Source organism: Canis lupus, chromosome 21, assembly GCF_011100685.1.
Source record: "Canis lupus familiaris isolate Mischka breed German Shepherd chromosome 21, alternate assembly UU_Cfam_GSD_1.0, whole genome shotgun sequence".
NCBI lineage: Eukaryota > Metazoa > Chordata > Mammalia > Carnivora > Canidae > Canis > Canis lupus.
Window position 1 is genome coordinate 32,873,386 of NC_049242.1, and position 8,978 is coordinate 32,882,363.

Consider the following 8,978-nt stretch of genomic DNA (forward strand, 5'->3'; position numbering starts at 1 on the left):
TCAGAAGAAATTCAACAGTGGGTCTGTTTCTTAATGAAGGATTTTGAAAATATTAACAATTATCCCATGATTAATCTTATGGGAAAAGAATATCTAATTACATTGGGTTAACTCACTTTAAGGCTTTGACGTCTCTGCTAGTGAATTACTAAAACAGATGCATTTTTTAAAAGAATTTAAAGACACAAGAATTTTCATTGTATTAAGAGTAGACTCAAAGTGTTATATAAAATATGCTTCTAAAATTTAAAAGAGTTAAAGGAGATTCCTCATCTCAATTCCTAGGAGATGCTGTATCTGGAAGAGTAAACAGAAGCAAATAGTTTTCTGAAATTGTGCCAAGGCTACATGTCAACTGCCTGGCAGGAAATGCTTTTGGAGGGCCTAGATAAACAGACCATCATCTTTTTTTGGAAAAATCTCCTTTAGATTCATACAAAGCACATGTGCTGAGTTTAAACTAGCATCATAAACACAATAAGCAGAAAAGGATTTTTAAATTATGGTATCTATAGGATCTATGCAATGAAGTGATCTGTCTTCACTTTTAACACACATGAACCTCACCACTTCAGCAAGCATAGACTCAATACAAGTTTGTTGAAATTTGTGATATATTAAGCCTTATCTTTCCATTAATTTTCATTATGATTTTGGTGAAGCTTTAGCTTACAAGAAGTTTTCATTTAGCAGCAGCTGTTAGTATTTTAGCATTTTATAATGATATTTTCTTACATTTATAGCAATGCACTTTTCAAAATACTTCATATCCATTATCTTAATTTTTGTTTTAACATCTCATTTTATAAGTGCTAGCATTGAGACCAAGCTAGGACTTATAAAATGAGATGTTAGTACAAAAATTAGCTCAAAGATTAGTCAGAGGACCACTCCAAAATCAATTAGTCTGAAACATTTTCTAGTACATTTCCCTCTGTCTGTGCTATGCATCAGATAATGGACTTCCAAATCCAATTATTATATTTACTAAAATAATCCTTTGGCCTCACCTGACTTTTATTTTCTTAAAATAAGGATGATAAGGATGGCAAAAAGGATGATAAGGATCTAGTTGTTGACTCAGAACACCTATGGTTAGCTGGAGAAATCTCTGGTCCGTGTCAAGCCTAGTTGACCCTGTTGTGCTTCCTCTCTCCACAAGCCTGCTTGTTCTATTTGGCTACAATTTCAACCACCCATCTTCTTTTCCTCCTTTCTCATACTGAAAGTTATCCTCTGCCTCACTCACCTATGTTCAATCTTGCCCAGTCCATGATAGAGTGAAATTTCCCTGACCCAAGAACAAAGTTATATGAAAGGTGACATACCTCTCTCCCTGCCACACATTTCCCTTTAATCAAGTAAGTTCAGATAATAATGTGAGCCACCTCAACTTTGGCGTCCTTCTTAATAATCTACAGCCACCAGACCTAACTTCCAATTTCACCCCAGTTTGCTCCCTCCCACCCAAACAGGACATCTTTGCCGTAGTTACGATTAGACCTCACAGGGAAAAAAACATACAGAAACTTTGTGTGTAGATAATTTTTTCTTCTCTCCACAATATGAAGAGGATGGTGTGTGACTGGAAAAAAGTCACAAAACTGAAGGATAACAAATATTTGAGTGTAAACAGCATATTTTAAGTAATATAATCACCCTATTATCACTTACATTTTTAAATATATTTCTATTATTTCTTAAAATGGAATACACCTATAATTATAATTAGGAAAGCTTACTACAGACCAGAGCATATAACTAAACTTTACTCTAAAACTGTTATAATTCTCACCCTGGAAATCTGGCTTCCTACTTGACTTGTGAGAGCTTCCTGAAATGGAAATACAGAACAAAGACTTAATAAATGACCACTGAACAAATAAATACTGATAGAAAGAATAAATATAAATTTCATCCTAAAAGAATACATAAAAGTAAACTTGAGAGTCAAGAGTCGTATTTTAAAAGGCTAGGAAGGATAAAATTGGAAGGAACAGTAAGTTCTAAATATTAGTTTTTAAAAAGCTGTTGCATCTGTCAGGATATACTGTGTCAATTTTTAGGACATTAAAATTCTACATAGAGGATAATTCCAGAATGATGGAGTAAGGAGGTTGGTAAATCATCTGTCCAAAGCAACAATAAAACTATACAAAATTGTCAAATAAGCATTCAGCAATGTTGAGGGGTGAGGGGGGCAGAAATGGACCAGATTGAAAAGCATTTATTTTTAAAATAAATGAATAATAAAACTGCTGAAACTCTAGTGAGAAAAGTGGGCATCTGGGACCTCAGAGACTTTTTCCACTTCCTATACCCGACCTCAACCGTAACACGGTAGTTGTGTTAAGACAAGCCATGAAAACCAGCAGTTCTGCTGCTGGAGGGCAATGACTTGATTTGGTGCTCAGGGTATGTTCGGAAACAAGTGACCTTAGAAAACAAGCAGTAGGGATCCCTGGGTGGCGCAGCGGTTTGGTGCCTGCCTTTGGCCCAGGGCGCGATCCTGGAGACCTGGAATAGAATCCCACGTCGGGCTCCCGGTGCGTGGAGTCTGCTTCTCCCTCTGCCTGTGTCTCTGCCTCTCTCTCTCTCTCACTGTGTGCCTATCATAAATAAAATTAAAAATTAAAAAAAAAAAAGACAGAAAACAAGCAGTAAACAATCAGGAAAAATCAACATCACAGCTGGCTGAGACTGCAGTATTGATTGGTAAGAGCAACAGACCAGCCAGAAATTTAACAATAAGATCCAGGGAACAAGCTAGTCATAGCGGACCTTGATAAACTCACATCACATATCCTTGGTGGTCTGGAAAGTATGTACATGTCCTAGGTGTGCACTGCCTGAATGCGAGACCTTGCACACAACAGAAAATAAAGGTAATGGCAGACTTGATGTCGTGTTCCCCAACCTGTACACAGGTCATTTGGCAAACTTCTTACATAACCTTGGGTTAGGCAAAGATTGCCTACCTACCAAAAGCACAATCCATAAAAGAAAAAAATTAAGAAAATGGACTTCATTGAAATTTAAGATGTTTATGTTTTGAAAAACACAAATAAGAAAATGAAAGACATGACACAGACCAGGAGAAAACACTTATACACCACACAGCTGATAAAGAATTCTTGTTTGGAACAAGAATTCTTATAACTCAAAAAAAAAGAAAAAAAAAAAAAAAAGGCAAGCCAATTTAAAAATGGACAAAAGAGAGCAGCCCCGGTTTAGTGCAGCCTTCAGCCCAGGGCGTGATCCTGGAGACCCGCGATCGAGTCCCACCCACATCAGGCTCCCTGCATGGAGCCAGCTTCTTCCTCTGCCTGTGTCTCTGCCTCTCTTTTTGTGTGTCTCTCATGAATAAATAAATAAAATCTTTTTTTTTAATGGACAAAAGATTTGAATAAACATTTCACAAAAGAAGAAATAGGAATGCCTAATAACTACAAGAAAACATGCTCAATATCAATAGTCATTAAGAAAATGCAAATTAAAATCACGAGATAGCACTTCATACCCACTAGAATGACTATACTCAAATGACAAATAATAACAAGCATTGAGGAGGAGTGGAAAAACGAACCGGGCAGCCCTGGTGGCCCAGCGGTTTAGAGCCACCTTCGGGTGTGGGGTGGGGTGTGATCCTGGAGACCCGGGATCGAGTCCTGCGTCGGGCTCCCTGCATTGAGCCTCCTCCTCCCTCTGCCTGTGTCTCTGCCTCTCTCTCTCTGTGTCTGTTATGAATAAATAAAATCTTAAAAAAAAAAACTGGAACCTTCAGACATCATTTGTGGAAATGTAAAATGGTACAGCCACTTTAGAAAACGGTTTGGCAGTTTCTTAAAAATGTTAAACATACATTTACCATATCACTCATCAATTCCTCTCCTAAGTATCTCCCCAAGAGAAATTAAAACCTGTATCCACACAAGGCCTTGTATCCAATCTTTCATAGCAGCATTATTCATAATGGTCCCCAAATGGAAACAATTAAGATGGCTATCAACTGGTGAATGGATAAACAAAATGTAGTATATTCATATAATGGAATATTATTCAGTCGTATAGAGGAATAAATTGCTGATACCTGCTACAATATGGATGAGCTTCAAAAACATGATGGTAAGTGAAAGCCAGACAAAAAAAGGTCACATATTGTGATTCATTTATATAAACTGCCTAGAAAAGGCAAAATTATAGAAATAGCGAACAGAATAGCGGTTGCGTGGACCTAGAGGTGGGAACTGAGACTAACTGCATATGGTAGGCACAGGGATCTTTTTCAGTTAATGAAAATGTTCCAAAACTGGATCATGGTGATGTCTGCAAAATTCTATAAATTTACTAAAATTTATTGAATTGTACACTTAAAACAGGTAAGTATAATGTAATATAGATTATCCCTCAATTCAATAGTCATTTTTTTAAAAAAACTCCACATGGATTCCTACTATTTATATCGACCAAAATTGTCATGCCTTTAATCTCTGATAGTTTTTTAAATGACAAAACTTTTTCCTAATCATTCTTGCTCTGCAATCAATTTTTTAACTTCCAATTTCTTAACAGGTTGTGAAAGCTAATTCTCAGTACTTTGATCCATTTTCTTTAATCTATATAATCAAGATGACAATTTTGATAATGAGTTTCTTTCATTCCCCAAAAACCCAATGAGTTGATGTAATCAGGCAAAATGAATGATCTAATGACTCAGTCTATAATACTACTTTACAAAGCTGTAATGATTCTAAAGCTCCCTAAGTCTGCTGAAGAAATAAAAATACCACCTGTCAAATGAAATGATTTATACATTCTCTGGTATGTACAGTATAAATCATTGTCTAACTCTGGCATGATACCCACTTTTACATCATAGGCTTTTAACCCTTTCTTGCCCTCTTCACATAGAGAAAAATACTTGCATTTGTTCTTTACTAAATTTGTTTTTTGGGACAACCCGGGTGGCTCAGCAGTTTGGTGCCACCTTCGGCCCGGGTTGTGACCCTAGAGACTAAATTTGTTTTTTTGTTTTTTTTTCTTTTCAAGAAGTCCAAATACAGCACCAATCTCTTTCCTCAGATTTCAGGAATATAAATGTCCTTCAACCCACTTATTCCCCAAAATATAACCTAGACAACGTCTACGTGCTCTCTGTAATATATCTATCCTGGTGAAGAGAGAAATTGTGGAAGACTTAGAGGAACAGTTTTCTTTCTCCACTGATGATCAGATACATTTCTGATCATATGCCCTCCCTCTATTTGCTGTTCCATTTTCAAGTCTCACTGGTGGCTTTAAGGAGTACCTGGCTTGGGAGCACCTGGGTAGTTTATTCAGCTAAGTATCAGACACTTGATTTCAGCTCAGGTCATGATTTCAAGGTTGTGAAATCGAGCTCCACATCAGGCTCCATGCTTAGTGTGGAGCCTGCTTAAGACTCTGTCTCCTTCTCCCTTTGCCCCTCCCTAGTCACACACTCTCTCTCACTCTAAAAAAAACAAAAACAAGACAAAAAAATTTAAAGAAGTAGCTGGCTTGGGCTGTGTTTGATCCACAAAGGACTTGATGGTAGGCAGGTTCCATCATTATTCCCATCCAATCTTAAAAAAGAGAAAAAAGATTCTCACTGTAGTTTACAGTTCAATCCTTCAAATTATACCAAAAAAGAGACATGTATAAATACAAATATAAAAATAAATGCAATGATTTACTTTCATGTCAGTCTTTAGGCTTTAGTTCCATTCCAAGCATCTTCTTTCCCAAATATTTCTAATGTTAAATTCTGGAAAATTATTTATAACTGAATATTCATTATATTCACTAAAGTAAAAAAAAGGTAGACTTTTTTTTTAAGAAGACAATTCTTATCTGGTCTAACAGGGATCTATTTATCTTTTTTTTAAGATTTTATTTATTTATTCATAGAGACAGAGAGAGGCAGAGAGAGAAGCAGGCTCCAGGCAGGGAGCCCAACGTGGGACTCGATATCGGATCTCCAGGATCACACTCCAGGCTGCAGGCGGCGCGCTAAACCGTTGCACCACCAGAGCTGACCTAACATGGATCTATTTAAATAAAAGATTAGGTCAGTAAATTCAATAAATGTCTATTGAACACCTACTGCTTACCAAGCCCTGGATATTTAGGAACAAATTAGGAACTATTTCTACCTTCAAGGAGTTCATAAGCTGTTAGGAAAAAATGAACCATAACTACGTACAATTTAAATCAGATTGGGATAAGTACCTCGATATGAAAAAAAAAAAAAAAAGCCATGGAAACAGGTTGCACCTGGAAGTAGCAAAAGATTTTAAAAAGTTGACTTGATAAGAAGAAAGTAATGCTTCAACTGAAATGGAATTGGGCATGGGAAGTGGTAATAGAATCCTGGGGAAGAGGGCCAAGTAACGTGAGGTATGGATCAGGCAAGTGAGGACATATTGAAAAATAAGGCTGAGGTCTCATTAAGATAATATTAGCTAATATTTATTGAGCATTTACTATGTGTCAAGTACTATTCAAAGCACTTTATTTGTATTAATTTATTTGGTCCTCACAACCCTATGAGGAATACAATATTATTCTCATTTTAAAGATGACAAAACTGAGGTAGAGAATGGTTAAATAATCTGTTCATAGTTACATAGACTCAGCTAAATTATAGAGCCAGGATCTTGAAATCCATAAATAAAAAAAGCAAATCAAATTCTGTCTCACTCTCAACCACATTCATTATAAAAGCAGTTATCAGGTATTTTAAATATCTCTTCTCTTATTAATTCCTGGGCCATACTTCAAGACTTTGCTCAAATGTCTCCTTCTCTAAAAAGCCTTTCTTGATCCCTCTAACTGAACCATAGATGGATCTTTCTCCTCTAAGTTTCATTAACACTTTATATCAATCTTATAGTAACAGCCAGGGGATCCTGGGTGGTTCAGTCCCTTAAGAGTCTGCCTTCAGCTCAGGTCATGATTTCGGGGTCCTCAGCTCCCTGCTGAGAGGAGTCTCTATCTGCTACTCCCCCTGTTTGTGTTTGCTTGCTCTGTCTCAAATATTTGTTTTTAAAAGCAACAGTTTATGAACAAAATCTTAATATTTGGTTCCTAGCACTACAGATTTTATAAGCATCATTTTTTTTAAATTCTGCTTTAGCCTGACCCACTTTCTATTCTCCCCAAGTCCTAGGACAGTGCTTGGGGCATTATAGTGCTAGCTATATCTGCGGAGTACTTACTCGTTGCAAGGCATTGTGCTAAGCATTTTCCAGGAATTCTCTCACAAAATCCTTACAGCAATCCGATTCCTAATTCACTGCATTCAATAGCTATCTGTTAGCCCTTTCTGTGGCAAGTGAAATACTAGATGCACCTTAAACTCATTAAACAAAACAAATACGGCCCCACTCTCAAGAAGTTCAATCCAGGAGGTTGGTACAATTGGTATTCCTGAACATCAGGAAGAGGAAAAACTGAAGTTCAAAGATTTTAAGTGACTTGTTTGCCCAGAAATCACACAGCAAAAAAGTGGCAGAGACTGAATTCAAACTCAGCTCTCCAGACCTTATATTGGGGACCCTGTGCACCGGTTAACTACTATGTTCTGAAGGAGGCGTTTGGGGACACCTGGGTGGCTCGGTGGTTGGGCACCTGCCTTCGGCTCAGATCGTGATCCTGGAATTCAGGATCGAATCCCGCATCGGGCTCCCTGCGAGAGGCCTGCTTCTCTCCCTGCCTGTGTCTCTGCCTCTCTCTCTCTCTCAGTCTGTGTCTCATGAATAAATAAATAAATCTTAAAAAAAAAATGAAGGAGGCGTTTGATAAGCATTATTGAAGGGAAAGTTTTAGAATACTTTTACACTACAATGAAAAATATCCCAATGATAATGAAGACTTCTACTCCATTTCTTTCCGCGAGAGAAAAGCAGGAAATGAGCAACAGTGCAAACAAGTTGCAGTAATATCCTGAGAGCGCAGAACTGCTGATCGAGCCCTCTGCGGAGACTCGCTCAGCATTGAAGATTTCCGTGTGTGCCTTAAAGTGACCCCCACCGAGCAGTAACCCGTAAAGTGCTTCTTCCTGAACATCAATGCTCCGCTGTGCGCAGCGTGTTGTGGCCGCCACTGATCAGCAGTGAGACCTTGGGCTACACGGTCCATCACGTAACCCAGAGCTGTGCAGGAGTGCGGTGCGCGGGAAGGATGCACAGCTCATTTACATGTGGCGCAACTCTTCTGCAAAGGTGCGTCCAACTCCCCAGAGAGGCGGCTTCCAAAAGTGTGTGAGTCCGTACTTGCCACTGGAGGAGTGAGGAAGCTGCCCTGGAGGGATTCGGGGCCGAGGACGGACAACTCAGGCGCCCCCCTCACCCCTCACCCCACCCCCCGGCCCTGAACAGCTGCCTGCGGGCGGAGGGCCACAGCCCCATGGCCACACTCTTCGACAAGCGCCACCCTGGCAGCAGCAGCACAGTTTGGATTCTCCTACCCATCTCCATCTCCTCCAACGAGAGGGTGTTTTGTTGTTTTTTTTTTTTTTTTTAAGATTTACTTATTTATTCATGAGAGACACACACAGAGAGAGAGGCAGAGGGAGAAGCAGGCTCCATGCAGGGAGCCCGACGCGGGACTCGATCCGGGGACTCCAGGATCTCCACCTGGACCGAAGGCGGCGCTAAACCGCTGAGCCCACGAAAGGGGCTTTTGCAGGGGCGGCATCTCAAGATACAGACCGGGCTGAGAGAGGCGCCTGGGGGCAGGTGTCTAATTCCCTACAATTCCTTAGCCCAACAGAAGGCCACCTGACTTTCCCCCCGGGCCACCCAGTGAGGCGCTGTAGACGACCTTGAACGTTGAGGCCGCGCCCAGGAGCTCTTCCCACCGCCGCCCCGCCGCCGCTCCACTCCGGCCCCCACGCCTCGCCCGCCGCCAGGCCCCGCCCCTGCGCCCGCCCGTTAGCCCGGCAACCGGCGCGCAGG

At 39.9% G+C, this 8,978-nt stretch overlaps 1 protein-coding gene and 1 long non-coding RNA gene across 3 annotated transcripts in view; both read right to left on the minus strand.

Moving 5' to 3' along the window:
- The window catches only part of DENND2B (DENN domain containing 2B), a 163,545-nt gene extending 161,711 nt beyond the window's left edge, over positions 1-1,834 (minus strand). Inside the window, exon 1 of one of the 2 annotated variants that reach the window (XM_038568992.1) lies at positions 1,796-1,834. The gene's annotated coding sequence lies outside the window, so the exon portion shown is untranslated. The remainder of the gene's footprint in view (positions 1-1,795) is intronic. The other variant, XM_038568990.1, reaches the window with a different exon arrangement.
- A 719-nt stretch (positions 1,835-2,553) lies between these two features.
- On the minus strand, positions 2,554-8,901 carry LOC111091551. Its single transcript, XR_005375728.1, has 3 exons — positions 8,845-8,901; positions 7,239-7,307; positions 2,554-2,609 (listed from the first exon to the last, which is right to left on the minus strand). It is a non-coding gene; the product is annotated as an uncharacterized LOC111091551 (long non-coding RNA).
- Between the last annotated feature and the right edge of the window lie 77 nt (positions 8,902-8,978).